This window comes from Equus przewalskii, chromosome 6 (genome assembly GCF_037783145.1).
Source record: "Equus przewalskii isolate Varuska chromosome 6, EquPr2, whole genome shotgun sequence".
In the NCBI taxonomy this organism is placed as follows: Eukaryota; Metazoa; Chordata; class Mammalia; order Perissodactyla; family Equidae; genus Equus; species Equus przewalskii.
Window position 1 is genome coordinate 23,536,110 of NC_091836.1, and position 20,280 is coordinate 23,556,389.

General features: G+C 44.1%; 1 long non-coding RNA gene across 1 annotated transcript in view; it reads right to left on the reverse strand.

Moving 5' to 3' along the window:
- LOC139084285 (uncharacterized) overlaps nucleotides 1-19,302 on the reverse strand; it is a 37,518-nt gene extending 18,216 nt beyond the window's left edge. The window contains exons 1-2 of the long non-coding RNA XR_011541664.1: nucleotides 19,165-19,302; nucleotides 1,136-1,205 (exon numbers count right to left, since the gene is read on the reverse strand). This is a non-coding gene — a long non-coding RNA (uncharacterized lncRNA). The remainder of the gene's footprint in view (nucleotides 1-1,135; nucleotides 1,206-19,164) is intronic.
- Nucleotides 19,303-20,280: the final 978 nt, after the last annotated feature.

Genomic DNA, 20,280 nt, shown 5'->3' on the forward strand with positions numbered 1-20,280 from the left:
CCTTAAGCTTGAGCGTAAAGTGGTCAACTTATGTTCTTCCAGGCCTGCCACTTTGCAAGGCTGCCAGAGACAAGATGCAGGGCAGGGTGAGCCGTGGAGCTGACTCATCCCAACTCCCAGCGTTCCCACAGGGAAACTGCTTATCTTGAGGCCCAGCTGCCTCAACCTGGCACCTGCAGCCTGGCGCTGCTCCTCCTTTGCTGCGCCCCGCAGCAGCAGCACCTGCCCCCCGACCCCCACCCCCAACCTGGGCACCTGCAGCCCTCTGCAGTAACTCCTTTCCAACCCAGCCAGCCCTCCACCAGGGCTGCAGTTGATGAAATCTGGGAGCTATTTTGAAATTTCCCTTTTTAAAAAAAAGTCCAAACTGATTAGTTGATAATTACATGTTGGAACATCTGCTCTGATTTGTTTTATTCTTTCTATTTTGGAAAATTGGAATACACTGAAGTTTTGCCTTCTGGAATTGCCGGCCTGGCTCTCGGAGTGTGAGCAGCCCTCCTGCTCGGCAGCACCTGGCTCGGCCCACAGCCCAGCGCCCAGGCAAAAGCGCCACTCTCCGCCCGAAATAGCGGGCTTTGGTGCCTCCCAAGCCCCACCCTCGGCCCACCAAGGGTTATAAAACCTCCCTTTCTGTTGTGACTCGTAGGAGCCTCCATTTGCCCCACCTGCCTCCAGGGCTCGGCGGTCTGAGAAAAGCCCAGATCCAGCAGAGCCTGCAGCCAGATTGAGGTGTGATGTGGCAAAGCCCAATGTGCACTCATAAACCCCCACCCACGCAGCTGGTTTCCCTCTGGGAGTGCCTAGATGCTTCTGTCTCCTGGGGAAGAGGGCAGGCCTGCACTGGCCAGCACAGGCTTGCTATTATTGAGAAGCTGGGGCTTGCTCAGGTTTGCTCATGACAGAATACTGGCATCTAAAACCATCATCCCCCCAAACTCCAAGTGGCTGCCGTTCGTGAGCGGCTGCTCGGAGCCCAGAGGTGTTACTGACAGAGACTCAGCAGGGCTGAGGACTCGCATGCCTGTTGTCATCTCTTCATCCAATTAGCATTTCTGGAATGTGGATGTGGTGCTTGGGGCTTGGTGGGAGAGGAGGGGAATGGCCATTAAGGTGAATCAGACACAAGCTGTACCCGCAGGTGCCCGTGATGCTGCCCCACTTCAATCTCTTCTCCTTGCAGCAGCCAGGATGACCTTTAAAATCTGAAACACAAATATGATCATGTCACTCACTTACTTTTAAACCCTTCAATGGCTCCCCATTGCCTTTACCATAAAGTCCAAAGGAAAGTCTTTAACTTAGCATCCAGGGCTCTTCTAGATCTAAACCCAGCTTACCCGGCCCAGCTTCAGCATCCCGCCCATCTCAGATTCCATGCTCCTGCCACACTCCATGACTTGCAGGTCTCTGAACCTCCCCTGTCCTTTCTTGCCCATCTTCCCTTCACACATGTCACCCCCTTTGCCTAGATTATTCTACTTTCCTCTTCCCTTCACCCCTTCACCTGAATGACTCCTGCTGGTCTCAGGTCTTGGCCTACATGGGAATTTCTCCAGCCATCCTTCCCTGATCTTCCCAAACTCCTAAGAGTTTAGATGCCCCTCCTCTGTGCTCCCATAGCATTCTGAATTTCCCCCAGTGGTGTGCGTCATACTTCACTGACACTCACTGATTACTCATCCACCCTCCCACCCAGATCAAACACGTACTTGGCTTTGCTTACTGTACTGTCTCAGGAAACCAGCACAATGTCTAATACATGGTGGTGCTCTACAAATAACTGTTGGATATGTGAAAGACTGAATAAATGAATGAACAGAGGAATAAATGCTCAGCAACGATTCGGGAGATGACATTTCCACAAATAATGTAATATTAGAATGTACTATGTTGTATAGCAGACAGGATCGGTTATGTTATGCTGCAGTAATAAGCAATCCTAATTCAAATTTATAAAAACTAGAGGTTTATTTGCTGCCCCTCCTATATTTCTATCATGGGTCAGCAGAGATATTCTGCTCTATGAGTCCTCACTTTAGAACTCCACCTAAAGGGAAGCTCCATCTCTGGGCTTGCACAGTTGCTGAGGCGGCAGAAAGAGGACAGAAGGAATCTTTGCTGGCTCTGAAAGTTCCCACTCAGAAGTGACACAAATAATTTTTGCTCTTATCTTATGGGTAAGGCAAGTCACATGACCACATTGAGCATCAATGGGGCCAGGGAAATACAATCTGACCACATGTCCAGAAGAAGAACTGGAAATATTTGGTGAACAGCATTGATGCCCTTTATAGGGACTCCAGGAAGAGAAAGCACACTTCCAAATGAAAATATCTGGTAGGGCTTTAAGAGCAAAGGGCATTTGACTTGGGCCTTGAAGGATGAGTTGGGTTTAGGCCACTCAGTTCAGTTTGCTGAGCTATGATGCTACATGCTGGGAAAGCATCTAGCTTTCTTCATTTTTACTCACTATTCTTATAGCTGGAAAGTTTCCCAGGCCCCCTGTTCTGAACATTATTCAGATCAATAAGACAAGGTCCCCTCTCTGAGGGAATTTGTGGTCTAGTAGGGACGATAAGTCCTCAATGTGTACAGATATTCATAAAATATGCATGAATGCGATACGCACAATGAAAAGTAGAGCAAACAGAGAAATTCCTTCCGTTTGGAAGCATCCAGTAGTGCTTTGTGGAGATGAGTAGGATTTCAAGAGAGAGAATTGGGATGGGAAGTGGGGAGGGGCTCTGGGTAGAATCAACATGGACAAAGCCATGGAAGTGGGCGTTCATGAAGCAAAGAACTGAAAGAAGCGCCCTTAATGTTGGCCAGTGTCCTGGACACTAGGGCAGTAGGGCAGTTGGAAAGAATGGGAAACCTCTTGAAATTGGGAACTTTCAGAAGTGGAGAAGCAAAGAATAGGAGAGCAGCATCCTTTTCTTTTCACAAAAACCTTTTCAGAAGGCTCAGCTTAGGAGCCATCACTGAAGCGTGATGAGTTTTTCAAGGCTTCTGGCAGGCTGCACCTTTTCACTCATGTCTCACAAAGAATCCCAAAGGTTCACGAAGTATGCAGCTTCCTTCCCCTCACATGTCCCTCACTTCACCTACGGGGTGTGCATTTGCATTCTTGGTGGCTACTTCCTGCTTTTCAATGAGCAGACAATTCTAGGGGAGGTTTGGAGACCCTGGAGACCCTGGATTCTGAAACACAGGCTGATCCAAGGTATTGTCCAGCCCTGGAGATGTTGCCCAGCCCTGAGGGACTCAGGGCCATCATTTGCTGGAGCCCAGGGACAGGTAGGACCAGCTCTCATCACTCTGTCCTTCCTGGATCCACCTGCCACCATCGTCAACTTTGTTGTATTACTCCCTCATGACCTGGTCATTTTTCAGATCAATCCAGTCTTGAAATAATACGCCAACAAGAGCTGTTGTGGTGAGGGTGACCATGATGAAGAATATGGCAATGATTCTTATTAGTTTTTGTTTTGTCAAGTTTTATTTTGTTTTTAGTTCAAATTGCTGCTACTGAGAACTTATTTCCTGAAGCCAGGCTCCTGCCTCTCACTCCCTTCACACTTTGACTCATTTATTTTTGCTATTTCCCCAAAGACCTTTTGACACTTTGAAAAGTGTTTTACTTAGATACAATCCCGCTCTCTTACCTTGTGTTTCTTCCATTTCTCCCTTCTCACTTTTTATTAATAAGTCATAAAGAAAGTGTTTCCAGCAAACATCGCTCACTGAGTAATAAAACCTCGGGCAGAGGACAGAGCAATGCAGAGAAATAGAGGCTGGCGAGGTGGCCGTTACTCAACTACACGCCACGTGAAGCCAGTAAAAGAAGGGCACCAGGCACTGCGTCTTTGTGAGGCCGCCAGGCTTCCTTAACACCAGCCAGGAGATCCAGTCAGCTGGGAGGCAGGGCCAGACTCTGAATTACTGCAATATCCTTGCGTCATTATGTGAATCCAATCACAGATGCAATGGATGCCAGTGCTGGAAGGCAGTGTGTGGGTCACCTGCCCCAGCTTTTCCAGATGAGAACTGAGGTTAATGACTTAGCCCAGGTGAGTACTTTAGAAGCAGAAGCAGCGTCTGGCTCAGAAATCACCCTAAGCCCTCTTCCTGCTTTTCATACTTTCCTGGGTGGTCACACCCACTCCCACGGGCCGCTGTCACCAACTCTCTGACGACGCTAGGCCTTCCTTCTCTCTTCAACCCCAGACTCGTATATGCACACAATGCGTTATGAGACATTTCTACTCGAATGACCCTCAGACACCTGGGCTCTTTATTTTACCTCCCAGGCCAGGTTAAGACTATTTGGACCTACCAAGTAACTAAACTATAAAACCTCAGACTTCTTTCAATTGCTCTCTTTTCCTCAGCAACCACGTTCTGCTTTGAAATCTCTCAAAGCTGCCCTTCCATCTCTCAGTTCTCATTGCCAGTTCCGCTTTCCAGGCCTCCTCATTCCCTCTGCTGTCCTGCTACTCTCTCTGCCTCCAGGCTCTACTCTCACCAAGCCATCTTTCATACTCTATGGAAGAGATTTTCCTACAACTCAAACCAGATCATGTTCCCATGGCTAAGAACCTAATTACTCCATGAAGGCAGATAAGGCTTAGAAGAAAGAGGCTGGGGAATGCCAAAGAAAATTGCCTAGCATAGGGGCTGGCCCTGGGCATCTCAACTAGTGTTTGATGAGTAAATAAATCAGTGATGAGAGTACAGAAGGGCTGCACAGCAAAAAGGAAAGAACTTGGACTTGCGTACGTTTCCCAGCTCTAGCATTTACTGTGTGGCTTCAGGCGAGTGCTCAACCACTCTGAAATCCGGATTCTTAAGAAAAGGCAACACTTCCTACTGTGTGACTCAGCTCACAGGATTGTCATGAGGATCAAGTGAGAGAACGGCTAGAAAAGAGCCTTTTGAAGCATAAAATAATATGCAAGGGGGAGCTATTATGACATCACAATTTTGGCTAGAGCCTTTGGAAACTCATTGCCTGGCACAATGGAAAGTGTGATCTTGGACAAGTCAATTCTCCTCTCTGGACCTGAGACTTCTCATTTACAGAATGACAGTTTGATACCAAAATATCTCAAATCCCTTCCAGTGCTTCCTTCCTGGGATTTGATATTCTGATCCAGTGTTCCGTGTGTCCCCAAGGAGACTTGCTTATTAGCCGTCACAGTCTGCTGTCAAGCTGCTGCCCTGATCCCATCTCTGGATTCAGCCTCACTCCCCAGGCTTCTGCTTTCATCTGCTAATAAAGAACGAGAGCTCAGATTTCAATCTGATTCTTTCCTTCTTCCCATCACATATTACACACGTTTTGATGAACCAACCTAGGTGGTTCACTTTTTTTATATAAGACGGGGAAAAATATAATTAAGGAGTCAATTGGACCTCATTATGAAGAAAAGCCTTAATTATCCCCAAGGCTGGCTCTGGTTACGCACTCATCAAAGGGCCGGCAGTCCCGGATCAAAGCCTGGAGCTGGGTGCTGTGGCCAACTCCTCGCTTGTTTCCAAAGCAGTTGTGTTCAAAGGAACAAAAGCTCTCGGTCCACAGCACAAAAAACCTCTGGAATCCTCCAGCCTGGTTCCCTAGGGCTCCCCCAGTCACGTCCCAGGGAACAAAAAGTAAACTTCAGCAGGCAACCTCATGGGAACTGGGTTTTCTCCCTTCCCTGCGAAAGGTTTGGGCCTGGGGGATTTGAGATGGGGCATGGCAAGTCAAGCAGAGGGTTTGCCTGGGGATTCTGAAATTGGGGCTCTAAACCCCAAGCATTCAGATGAAAAAAACAAACCAAGCGCATAAATGCAAATAATTCATACTGACAAATAGTACAACCTGTAAAACTACAAGCTACAGTTATTCACGACCATTGTGTTATATATGATGATGGCAGCTACTTCCTGCTCACAATTCCTCCATGACTCCCCATTGCCTATAGAGGAAAGTCCAGACCCTGCATTCTGGCATTGGGAGGCCCATCACAATTTGCCCATCACAGATCTTTCCATCCTTATTTTCCATAGCCCTGCATCCCAGACAAATCGTTGATTTCACACTCTACCTATTTCCCTGCTTTCAGAAATCCCTGCCTTATTCACACTTGCTTTTCCTGTGAAACCACTTCCTTCTAACTTGGTCTTTTCCGTCAGTCAAAATTCTCCCCGTCCACCACCAATTCTGTTTGTGTTTCTCTTATACAGTCCGTTCGTTTACTCAGCACTTGGGGGTGGGGATTCCATTATGGACCGGGCTCCATTCAAGGGCCTTTGGACACCAGGCTGAGTAAGAATTTTCCCTACAGTGGGGGAGCTCATACTCCAGTGCAGGAGACAGGCATGCATTCAAATAGTTACATTGTAGTATGAAAAATACTAGAGCCAGGGTTGTCTGGAAATATAATGTGAGCCCACAAACATAATTTAAAATTTTCTAGTAGCCACATTTTAAAAGGTAAAAAGAAACTGGTAAAATAACAAATTTTATTGAACTCAATTAATCCAAAATATCATTTCAACTAGTGGCACTAGACACATTTCAAGTACACAAAGAGCCGCATGTGGCTAGTGGCTACCATATTGGATGGCACAGGTACAGACAAAGCAGATATAACTGCGAAGAGCCCACGGGGAAGGAGGAAGCACACTTAGCCTAGGAAGTCACAAAGGCTTCACAGGGTCTTGATAGATGAGTGGGGCTCATCTGGTGGAGAAAGGATGTGCATTCTAGACAAAAGGAAACACCCATGAAAAAGCACAGAGGAAGAAAGAGTATGGTGTGTCCATAGAAGCACAAGATGGCACACGGTCAAGAACACGGTAAGGGATGGCTAAAAGTGAGCTTGGAAAGGAGGCCTTGTGTGTCCTCCCAAGGAACGTGAAAGAAATAAGGAGCAGAGGAGGCGTTTAACCAGGGGAATCATATAATCTACTCTGTGGTTTAGGAAGATGATCCAGGCAACTAGGTGGAGAATGGGCTGGGCATCATATGAGAAGGACTTCAGGGAGCCAGTTGAGAAGCTGTGATGGAAGCTGTGGGTGCTTACCCATGACCTGCCCTGGCACACTGATGGGCTACATGGCTCAGCCTCCCTCACATCTTATGCTTTCAGTCAGGAGTTGAGGAAAGAGAGTTTGAGAAAGTCAGAAGCATTCTTAACAGCTTCGGACCAGACCTGATGCGCTCTCTTCCACTCATATTCTGCTAGAATGGATGAGTAATCAGGAAACTGGATAAAAATATAAAAGGATTTTTAAACTATTAAAATAAATGGCAAAATGAGAAGAGGATGCAGAAAAGCACCCGGAGAGCTTTGAGGAGGGTACTGCCAGTCAGTGTAAGGAGGCTGACTGACCATGATGAGGAGAGCACGACCCTCCCCACCCGCTGCTGACCCGCATGGACAGCGAGTGAGGGAGAACACGTTTGAGGAAGTGACCCCTGAGCGGTGGGGCCGCTTGTTGCAGCCGTTAGCTGCTCCTGACTCATGAAGAGGCTGTTACTCCAATCCTACTCCACTGTTTGTTTATGGTTATTTAACATTTATGCGTACTTGTCATATTGCTTTGCTTAAATTGTAGCATTTCAGAAGACAAGGAACTGTGGACTATGTTGACTTAGCCCTCTCTCTCCCCTTCCCCAAACACAATTCTTTGCCTTTTAGATAATCAGTGACTAATTCAGTAATCAATGATTTTATTAATTCAATAAATCTTCTCGTGTCTATCTCAAAATGCACCCATAACATGATCGCTTTTTACCGCTTTCTCCACCAAATCCCTGAGCCAAGCCGACATCACCTCTTGCCTAGATTGTTGCCATTGCCTCCTAATTTGTCTCCCTGTTTCTGCCCTCGCCTCCCTAGGGTCTATTTTCAACACCACAGCCAGAGAGTTCTGGTTAAAATGTAAAGCATACGTCACTCCTCTGCTTAATGGCTCCCATCTCCCTCAGAGTATAAGCCATTGTTCTTACAAAAGCCAACAAGGGCACACAGGACTGGATGTGCTCTGCCCTCCTTGCCCCCGTGACCTCTCTGACATCTCCTGCGTGTTTACTCTCCCCCATCTAGGCTGGCATTTTGCCCTTTTTCAAACATGCCAGGCACACCGCCACCTCAGGGCCTTAGCCCTTGCTCTTGCCTCTTTGCCCGAATATCTGCGTGGCTCACCCCCTCGCGGGCCTCATCTTTCTCCAACGTCACCTCCTCCATGAGGCTTTCTCAGTCACCGTTTTAGACTGAAACCCGACTCGCTTCACTGCTTTTGCCCCTTCTCTGTTTTATTTTTCTTCTTAGTACTTACAACTCTCTAACATACTGAACATGTTACTTAGGTATCTTGCTTCTGTCTTTCTCACCGGGTAGAATTTAACATCCAAGAGGCAGGGTTTTCTTTATGGTAGTTCCTGCTATGCCTCTAGCGCTGTGTCCAGTACGAAGCAGGCAATCGACAAACATTCGTGGAATAGACAAACAGAGAGAGGCAGGCACAGGGTGCCGAGAGAGCCACAGGGAAAGGCATAAGCCAGTTCGTGTGCAGGCAACACAGGGAAGGCTCAGGGCAGGGGAGACGTCCAACTGAGTCTTCAAAGAAGAGTTCAATTTGGCCAGGAGATGGGGACGGCATGACAATCAGAGGGGACAGCAAACGCAAAGAGTAAAAGGGAAGAAACACCAAGACGGTGAAACTGCATCTAGTTTGGTTTGCTGGAGTGAAAGTATGAGGCGGGGAGGGAGGAGGGATGAGGCTGGAGAGGGAGGCAGGGGCAAGACCACAGAAAGCTTTAGCCAGCAGGCCATCGTAAGGGGCTGGTCCCAGACTTGGCGGGACCTGCTTTGCTTTCCGAGTGGGTCAATCTTTTGTTTGTATAGAGAACAAATGTGGGGAAGATATAGCAGAGCCGAGAACAGGAGTTAAGGAGCTTATTGTGGTAGGCTAGGTGTGAGACAATGAGGGCCCGTGCCAGAGTTGAGGTAGTGGAAATGGAGAGGAGATGGAATTATTGAAAGAAAGGGAAAATTGGCAACTTTAGGTAATTGACTAGTTTGGGAGCAGGTTGCCTCTCTGATCCTCCCCTCTGGCTTAGATGCCGGTCCTGCTGAATGACATTGCAAACACAGACGTACAAATGGTTTTGTGTAGAAAGGTTATGACATAGAACATTCATGTGAAAATATCCAGATAGATGGATTGGAACATATAAGTCTGGAACCTGGGCTGGTGATCTTGTGGGGAGAAGTAGATTTGGAATTCATACGCAGAAAGATTAAAGATGTGCCATGTGAGTCAAGTGCAGGGACAGTCACACAAGGTGGCCCATGACAGCTTATGCAGTGAGTGGGGAAGAGATCAGAATCCTAGTTTAGAGGAACTGATGTCACCTTGGGGCGAACGGCATTGAACGTGATGTCCAGAGGGCAAAGGAAAGATGGAGGGTTGGGGCAGGAAAGCAAGAACTAGCAGAAAGGTCGAAATCTGATCAATTAGCAATCTAGTGCAAAAACTAAGTCAAAGAGAGTGGCTCAGGTCTAGGGCCACGAGTGACAATAGGGTGAAGCCTGAGGAACAGTGTGGCAGCCTGAGAGAGCTGCCCAAAGGTGGATCAAGGAGGAAACATTGGTTTTCTCACTTTTTTCAGTCCCAGAACCTTTTCTTACAACTTTATCTCATTGAAGACTAATAGTGAAAACAAGTAGATCTGCTCTGATTGAAGGTGGTTTGGGCCCAAACCTAAGAGCCAGCTGCTAGCTTCCTCCCCTCCTCTGAAAGTCCTCGAAACACAGAAAGATTGAAAACTGCTGTGCCGTGTAAAGAACACTGGACTTCATGCAGTTAATGAGACACGAAGTGCATGCAACTGGCAGACTTGGGGTGGCCAGCTCCTGTCCCGCCTTGAACTACTTGGTGACGTGAGCACGTTGCTTTCTCTCCTCTCTGGGCCTAAGAAACGAGGGGGTGGGACAAGATGGTCTCGCTGGTCCCTTTTGGCACTAACATTCTATAGGAATGCAAAGGGCATAGAAACTGCTAAAGATAGGTCAGCCAGTCCTGCTGGGCCTCTCTCTCCCCAGATGCCATTTATCCCTCTGCCACCCTGCTCTCAAAGCTTTACAAAATGCTCTCCACTTGTAAAAGCACTGCCCTTAACACCTTATTACCTCTAACAATAGCATTTTTACCAGCCCGGTCATATTTTTGTCTTCCCTGCCCAATGACTATATTTTCCAAGAAAACAAGCTCCTTCCGAATGTGCTGCCCTCTGCCAGGCAGGGGAGTGCCCCATTATCCGTGGTGGGTGCCACATTTGGGAGGAAATGATTTTCTTTCATCTGTTCAAGTAAATCTTTCTCCAACACTTGTAAAGCTGATTGCTGCCAATTTCCAGCTGGAGAAACACAGCCATTAAGAGGAGGAGACATTAGTAACCAGAAGATACATGTAACATTTAAAACGGGGGCTTTGCTTTTCCTTTTTTCTGCTCCAGGTTGCATATTTTTTATGTTCCACCAGCCCTTCTATTTGGGAGGAGGGAAGTGGAATGTATTTGTGTGTGTGTGTGTGTGTGTGTGTGTATTTAATACATACAAATATAACGTAAATATGTTTAGATAATATATGTATAATACACACATATAGGTATGAAATATACGTGTGTAGAAACAAAGTGTATATGTTTGTGTACAATGTATGCGTGCACATACAGTATGCATGTACAATATATATGCAGCTTTTGTAAATGGGCAGAGAGAATGAGAGAATAAAAGAGGGAGAGGAAAAGAGAGAGAGAAAGAAAGGACCCTCCCTTTGAGCTCCTTTCTCTTCATCGCTGTCCAGACATGAAAGGAAGCAGGGCAGACGTACTCTAAGCTCACGTCCTGGCCTCTGTGCTGATTCTCCATATCGTATGCGCCAGGCACTGCCACTTTTACCTCTTGCAACTCAGGCATAGGAGAAGGGGAAAAAAGAAATAAAATAAAACACTTCCTCCAAAGAGTATAGCCACGGGAATCACAGGACTAAGAGCAAATAATGATTTCCTCCTCTGCTTTTTAAGTAAATACTGCTACACAATGAGCTATTGGGCAGGACAGGTGCAAAATAATAGACTCTTTTTCTGGTCTCCCCAGCCCCCATGGGGCCACTGCTAACTGCATCAGGTACTCAATTTTCTTTTGTTATTTAAAAACGTGTTTGTGGATTCCTGGGGGGGTAGGGAAGGAGGGGGCGAGTCCTGTTCCAGCATCACCAAGAGGACAGCTTAATTTGTATTTTTGCTTTATTAATGGAAAGCTACCTGTCGGTCCCAGGATTTGTCTACCCGGGGATGCTTTTAATGCATCTGTCCAATGCAACGGGGCTTGGGAAAAAGAAACCACTCTGATCAGCAGACCGCGTCTTACAGGAAGAGGCAGTGCATCCAGTGGAAACAGCTCTGCCTGGCAAGAGCTGTACGGCGACTTGGGCTCCTGCTGGGATTCTGGGCAAGCCCCTGGACCTCCCCAGGCCTCAGTTTCCTCTTCCACGAAAAGGGGAGGATAATGCACACTTTATCTGTTTCAAAGGGCTAACGGTGAGTTATTTTAAACTCATGATAGCCTTGAAATATCATAGTGCCTCAAGAGAGTAAAAAGGCACAGTAATAAGAAAAATGTAAGGGGTTATTCTTAATAATGTTTCTGTTCAATTGAGTATAATTAATCCTTTCTCATTCCCTATTCTGAAAGCAGTCCATCACTTCAGATAAAGCCAGACACAATCACAGAAGCATCTGGCTGGAGAGGACCTGAGAGCTCATCTCATTCAGACCCTTGCTTTAAGACTGGATAACACCATGATGGATTCGGTCTTTGTATCATGCATCCCTCACAAACATCTCTCATCATCAAAGGAAAAAAGTCGAGAGAGAAAACCTGGAGCCTCAAGCAAACATTTCTGAAAATATTTCATTATCCTTGTTAATTGCAAAATATATAGATCGCCTCCCATTTGCCCAGCTCTTGTCCTCCTTCAGAAACAGAGCTGTTTGTACAATCTGAGGTGGGAAACACAAAGGCGCTCCCTCATTCTGTGTCTAGCCTCCTCTCCTTGGTCTTTCATGTCAAAGCAGCAGGAACAGTCCTCAGGGAGGCAAATAAGGTAGATCTTCTGCAAATGGGAACTGCCTTCAAGTTTAAAAGGTTTTGAGAGTTGGATATAAATGCAGGGTTATTCAAGTCTTTTCCTACTCTTTATTTAGCTCTGGATCAATTAGGGGAAAGTTGGAGGGGCTAGAGAAGTCTTTCCCTAGGTCCGACTTGAATTTCTCTGGTTTGCCTTTTGGAGCATCCTTCCATTGGAAGGCCCAGCTCTCTAGCGACAGCCTGCCTCACACCGTTCCCTCAAATGGCCCTCACAGCCACCAGTCTATTGGCCCAGCTGGACTCTGGGGGTGGAAAAGCTGCTGTGAGGAGGAAGGCTGTGAGCCTTGGAGAACGAGGTCTGCCATGAAGCCAGGCTAGAGAGACACAGTGCTCCCAGCAGCTGAGGCCCACTTGGTCCTCCAGATTGTCTTCCTCCTTCAATTTAGCCTTGGGCCAATGCTTCCTTTTCTCCTCAGAAGGCTTCCTAAGGAAAGAGATCCTATCCTACCTAGAAAGTCAAGTTCACATTTGTCACTTGGTGAAACTTGCTCAGTTTTTTCTACTTCTTTTCTCTTTACCTCTCTCCTTCCTGCCTTCTATGTGAATAATATATTAATTCATTAACATTCCTTGAAAACTCTGCCCAATTTGGCTGAGCAAATTAGCAGAAACTATGGCTTTTAGTTCAAAGGCCAGGGACATTTTGATGAGAACAAAGGAAAGGGTTCAGGGACATGTCCATAGCTTGGGGCACCACCAGTGCGGGTCAGGCCCAATGGGTGCTATGGTCAAGAAACCTATCACCTGGAGGCAGCAGGGCAGTGGGTGCTGATGGGATGGGAAGGCACAGTGTGTAAGACACCTGTCCATCTTGCGAAAGACACAGACACCAGTCAGTTGAAGACAAACTTCGTGTATCTCATGATTTGGTGTATGAATAGATCTGACTTTTCCACTAGCCTGGAGTTACCGGAATTCAGTAGATACCAACATTAAGAGAACTCACTTTGGTGTCAGAAAGCTGGATTTTAGTTATGATTCTGTAATATTCTAGCCACGTGACTTTGAGTTTGTTATTTAAACACCAAGCCATAGTTTCCTTATCCGAGAAATGGTAATAATGATAATACCTATTTTATAAGGTTATTCTGATGATACAAGGAACAGGCACTCGAAAAGTACTGATACCTAAGTGGCTAGCGAATGTTAGGTATTGTCTCAGTTGGTTCGAGCTGTCGTGACAGAGTGCCACAGACTGGGTGGCTCAAACAACAGACATTCATTTCTCGCAGTTCCAGAGACTGGGAAGTTCAAGATCATGATGCAGCACGGTCAGGCTCTGGGGCCCTTTTTCTGATTTGCAGATGGTCATCTTCTGGCTGCATCCTCATATGGCAGAGATCAGAGAGGGAGGAAGCGAGCTCTCTTTTGTCTCCTTGAAGGACACTAATCCCATCCATGAGGGCTCCTCTCTCATGACTTAATTAACCCCTGTAAGTCCCACCTCCAAATACCATTGCATTGGGGATCAGCCTTCAACATGTGAATTTTCGGGGGACACAAACTTTCAGTTCACAGCAGGTATTGTTATTGTCCATTGCCTCCCCCCTCTCTGCCTAAAACACTCTCTGCCTTTGGACATACTGCTGCAGATACATTACAGAATGATCTCCTCCATCCAGCCTGTTCTCCTGCCCTCAGTTCTTGACATCAACGGCACCTCTGACAAAGATTTTTAAAGGATACCCTTAGCATCAAGAAAAAGTTGAACGTCCCCTTAGAAATATGGGCAAAAGATACAAACAGCTAATTTACAAAAGAAGAAACTTGTGTTCAATAAATGGGGAAAAAAAAAAACCCACTTCAGCTTTGATAGTAATAAAAATGCAAATAAAAAACGATTAAATTATACTCTTCATCTTCCAAAATGAAAAGGATTTAAAATATGATGACATGAGTGTTGTCAAGGGCATAGAGGAGCAAGATACTCATACACTGTTGATGGTAGTGTAAATTGATAGAAACTTTCTGGAGAGAAATATAACAATATGAAACCATAGCTCACCCTTTGTACTTAAATAGGCTTATGAAAGGAACAGACAGAAAAACCCAGAAATAGACTCAAATACACATAAGAACTTAGTGTATTATGAAGATGACATTTCAAATTAATGGAGTAAAGATGTATTGTCAATGAATCTGGTTGGGACAACTGAGTAGCCATCTGATAAAATATTAAGTTCCAGCCATACCTCACTGCTTATGCCAAAATAAATTCCAGGTGGATCAAGTCTAAAATGTGAAAAAGGAATCCATAAAAGTACTATGAGAAAGCAGGAGAGCAATTGTTTATCATCTCGGAGTGAGGAAGGCCTTTCTACTGTTGTCTCAAAATTTGTTCCCATGAGGATATGATTTATTAGGTAATAGAAGATGAGAAAAATATTATTGTGTGAAATGCAGCCCACATTTGTCACAACTGTGACTAACATTTCTGTAGGCAGACTCATCTGCCAGCTCTGAATTTGCAAATAAAGAAGTTTCAATGGGCTCCTTTGATTCCATCACGTGTTTTGAAATGTGTTCCACATAGAAACACGGCCATAATATGGGAAGATTATGATCCAACGGTACAAACTCTGGATTAGACACTGGATGCAAAGAAACTTTTACTTTGCCCCTCTCCTAGATTTTCTGGCTCTGAATATGTTGGGGGATTGCATTAATCTGGAAAAAAAAAAGTTTATTTTTCTTAATACTCTCCATAGTTTCTTATTTGAAACCAATGGGTTTTTAATTTTTTTGAAAGGCTAATATTGTGAATATATTCAGTAACATGAAACACCACCAGTAGACTGTGGGCAGCATTCTATAATCAAACACATTTTTATTTCTGCAGAAAACAAATGAGTATTCATACTAAGTGAGACAGACAGAACCTCAGGTTAGTCCAGGTTAAGTTTTACCACCAAATGAGTCTTGGCATTGAATCTATGAAGACTCTTTTTGTTTTCAGTGTTGTAGATAAGACATCAAGGGCCTATATATAAAGAGTGTTTACAAATCAATAAAGAAAAGCCAACAGTCCCTTAGAAAATAGACAATGAAATAAACAGACAGTTCATAAAAAAGGAAATACAAATGGCTCTTAGGCGAATGAAAAGGTTATCAACCTCGTTCCTAAAAAGAGAAATGCAAAATAAAGCTGCAAGATATCCTTTTTTGTGTATCAGATATGAATGTCTGAAAGTTTCGTAAGACATTGGTGTTGAGAGTGTAAGGAAATACACACTCATATGTTGCTGGTAGGCACATGTTTTGGTACAGCTTCTAAAGAAAGCTATTTAACAAGATCAATAAAATTTAAATTAGGGGCTGGCCCCGTGGCCGAGTGGTTAAGTTCGCGCGCTCCGCTGCAGGCGGCCCAGTCTTTTGTTGGTTCAAATCCTGGGTGTGGACATGGCACTGCTCATCAAACCACGCTGAGGCAGCGTCCCACATGCCACAACTAGAAGGACCCATAACGAAGAATATACAACTATGTACTGGGGGGCTTTGAGGAGAAAAAGGAAAAAGATAAAATCTTTAAAAAAATAAATAAATAAAAATAAATAAAATTTCAATTAAATATGCAATTTTACATCTAGAAACTAATTCTATATGTGGCCAATAAGACACTGATTAAATACCTATGATAGAATATATACATAATATGCAGTAGAATATTATAAGTAGTTAAATAGAATCTGACAAATCTTTATATGCCGATATAAAATAATGCCCAAGGTATACTATTAAGGGAAAAAAAAACCCCAAGAAGCAGTAAATTTGGTTTATTAAGGTACAACTTGTGGGATGGGAAAGGAAAATTTGACAAAATGTCATTTTTATGGGTGACAGTGGTTGCTCCTGGGTAAGGAAATTTGCTGGTTAGGATAGAGAAAGATGACAGAGACTTTCAGCACATACTTTATGGACTTCCTTTGCATTACGTCTCCCAGGTGCTATCGTTACACAAATAGTAAACAGTGATTTATTCGAATCATGATTTAGATGAACAATCTAAACATCCAACAATAATGAATTGATTAAATAAATGATGTAACTCTATGATGAGCTATCACACACCTATCAGAAATCAAGTTGTAGAAGAATGTTTATCAACATGGAAAATAAAAAAAGCAAAAATGATACATAACCATACAAAAGAATGTACCCAGGAAAAGGCCAGAAGTAACTATATTAAAAAATCTTTTCGCAATTATTTACTGAATTCTTATTGTAAGTGAGAAATAGTTCAGGACGCTGGGTATACAGGGCTGAACAAAATTGTTGTGGTTCTGGTATTTATGTAGTATACTGTCATGGGAAACACAAACTAAAGAAAGGTATAAATAAAATTATACAAGAAAAAATAAGAATTACTCTAGACTGGGTGGTTAGGGAAGGCTTCATTGAAGAAGTGACATTAAGCCGAGATCTGAAAGATAAGCAGCCAGTCATGTAGAAAGAGAGAGAGGACCATTCAACCAGATGGAACAGAATGTGCAAAGCTGGGGGAAAGTGTGATGTGTTCATGGATATGAGAGAAGTCCAGTGAGTCAGAGCAAGGGAGAGAGGGAGAGAACAGCACAAGAGAAGATAGGAGAGAAGGGCACCACAGTTCATACAGAGTCTTAGAGCTACAATAAAGAATTACGATTTTATTATAAATGCAATGTTTTGAGAGTTCAGTTGTCATTACAACTGCCTCTTCTTTGAAGGTAACTTATACTTTTTCCTCTGACTGCTTTTAAGACCTCACCATCTTTGGTGTCCTAAAATTTACTACAATATGTCTCAGAATGAATTTCTTTTTGTTTATATTGTTTAAATTTGTAAGAACTCTTGAACCTGTCTTTAAACAGTTCTGGAAAATTCTCAGCCATTCTCTCTTCAAACATCTGTGCCTCATTTTGTCTCTCCTCTCCATCTAGAACTTGAGTTAAGCAAATATCAGATCTCATTCTATTCTCTTAATTGTTTTCATTTCTTGTTCTCTATGTATTGCTTTCTTGGTAAGGTCTGTTGGAATTATGTTCTGGTTCACTAATTCTTTTTTATTAGCATGTTTCCTCTTCAACTTGTCAAGTACCTATTATTGTATTTTTTTCATTCCTAGAAGTTCTATTTGTTTCTGTTTCAAATATTCTAGGTTGCTCTTTACAGTTTCTTGTTCCATAAAAATATTTTTATTTTTCTCTAATAAATAAATATGATGTATTATAAAATGTTTCTGTTAATTCAATTGAAAGGTTTTGAGGGTCTGTTTTTGCTATCTGTTGTTTATGCTGATTCTCCCCCATGATGTTTTTTCCTTTGTATCTTTGTATATTTTCTAGCGTGCTATTCACTGACCTCAGGAAATCATTTCTGGAACTTTTTTGAAGCCTAGAATAATTTTCTACAAAGGGAATTTATGGTTTTGTTTAGCTTGGTTTTGTTTTTGCCTATGCATACTTCCTAGGGCTTGGCCACAACAAACCAAATCCACAACTTTTTATGTGCCTTACAGTTGATGTGAATTTAGCCCACAAATTTACTAGAGGACCATTTTGTTCCAACAACAGCTAGGAGAGAGATTATTTTCTTCTCCTCCTGATCTGTTCAAGGTTAAGGAAATCTTCATGAAATCCCAAGGATGGGTTGCTAATCTAAGATACAGCCTTTTGGTGTCCCAGCTTTATGATGGGAGGTAGCCTATTACATGTCCCCCTTTAGATAGGATCAAAGATTTGATTTTTGTCTCCATTGACCCATGAGGTCATAATTACTTTACCCAGTTCAGAAAAAGCCATCAGGGCAAAAATGTCCTGGACTCTCTTAGTTCCTAATTTCCCATTGATTTTGACATAGTAATTTCTTACTGTAACATCAGTCTTTTGATGCTTTTAAGAATCTTCTAAAAAATTATTCATCAGTTTCACTTGTTTTCCCACTATGAGGGTCATCCAAACAACCCTAGCCTGGCTTATTCTCAGAAACAGAAGTCTATTCTAAATGCAGTTGAAAACTGCTAAAGCTATGATGCAGAAGAATGGCTTGATCCAATTTGCATTACAAAAAATAAATCACCGTACGATATGGAGGATGGAGTGGATGAGGCAAGACTGAAATCAGTGGGCTTGATGAAACCCTATTGAGTAATCTACATGAGAAGGTGGTTTGAGCTAGGGCGTGGCAGTGAAGAGGGAGAGAAATAGGTGGAGGTATATTTTGTAGGTTAGAATAGAAAGGACCTGGGGATGATTGGATGGTGGGGGAGAAGGAGACGGAGTCATCCAAGATGACTCCCAGTCTTTGCCTTAAACAATTATGTGAATGGTAGTGCCATTGAGAGGATGCTGTGGTAGGAAGAACAGACAGTGCAGGTTTGCTCCAGGAGTTGCGTGGCGTGTGTGCGTGTGTGTGTGTGTGTGTGTGGTCTGTGTGTAGAATTAAGAATTCAGTTGTAAGCTTGTAATGCTGGAGATTTACATGAGACGTCCAAGTATCATCATTAATAGTGATTACTTCTGGTGAGATTAGGAGGAATTTTTCTTTTTTCCCCACATTTTTCACTAATAAGTATTGTATTTGTTTTTAAGGGAAAAAATGTTATTTTAAAATAAAGGTAGCCCTGTATATCACAAAAACTATAATTCCTTTTGAAACCTTGAAACTAGTTACCTCCACATTAACATTCCCCTCTGTTTTCATTTCTCTGTATTGTGTGTGTGTGTCCACCATACTCTAAACTATTTTAGCGTCAGAGACCATGTTTGATTTATTTCTCATCACCTCTCCCTAGTATCTATCACATTGCTGTGTATATAGTAGGTGCTTAATAAATGCTGAGTAAATGAAAACATTTACACGTCAAAGTGACTCAGTAATTATTTTTTCATCGAATCTTGGATTAGACCAGCCATAACGATGTTGCCATCACAAACAGTCACCTTTTTCATTCAGACCACTTACACCAGACAGAACTTACCTTTTTTGAGTTAAACCCAGAGAAGGCAAGATGGAGGCTGGACTTCTGAGACTCATTTCCATCTCTTCCATTTGAGCCCTAGATGGGCTCCCTTTCCCCAAAGGCAGCAGCAAGATAAGCACTGTGGGGACACCTAACAGGCCAGGGCAGGCTTGAGTGGCACCAACCTTAATGCATTTGTTTGCTTACAGGCTTTGTGACAGCACAGATGGTATGAGAAACCACTCACTGCTAAGGATCCCCCGACATACCCGGGGCGTGCCTCCCACCGTCATGAGCTTCCTCTCACCCACAAGAGCAGACGGTGTAATGATGACATTACACTCGGCGAGTCCTGGAAGAGAATAGGGCTTGGTTTCCTCTTGTTTTAGTGTCTCAACTACTGCGTAACTCTAAACCTTCTTAGGAATTCACAGAGTATAAGGCCTGAGGCAGAGCTATCTCTCAGGAGCCAATAGACTGCTCACTCATTAGTTATGGACGGGCTGGTGCCCTTCTCAGGGCCGGACCATGGAAAGGCCATATAGCGTGGACAGGTATTTAAAAGTCAAATTCTCTCAGACTCTCTATGGGACAGTAAGCAAGATGTCCCATGCAAACCAGAAAACGACAAAGAGGCCCTGCTTTCCGTAATTCTCTCCACCCCTTCTCCCGCTTCTACTGCGTTCCTCTCCAGCTCTAATCCCCCCAATATAAAGATCGGGAGATTTTTTCAGGGTCCCCGCAGAGAGATGCCTCATGCCCATCCTGCTCCAGCGCTCTTCCTTTGGCAGCTTCCCAGAGGGCCAGTGCCAAGGCTGCAGGCTATCTGGGGAGAACACCCAGCTGGCCAACCCGAGGAACACCACTACAGAGATGCAGAGCCAGGCCCTGCCAGGCAAGAGCAGCTGCTGCGATGGGACTTTGGGGAGTAGAGGCCGGCTTGTGCTCCGTGTCAGCAAGGCCCCGAACAGCATCTGCAAACCGCAAAAAGCAAATGCATAATGCAGAACTGCTTGTTCCCACTTCCTACCTCCTTCTTCATTGTTCTCCCAGGATATGTAAAATAGATGGCTTGTCCATGGTTTCGGCCTACAGTCACGTCCTCAAATACTCCTATCTCTGGCAGTATTTTCC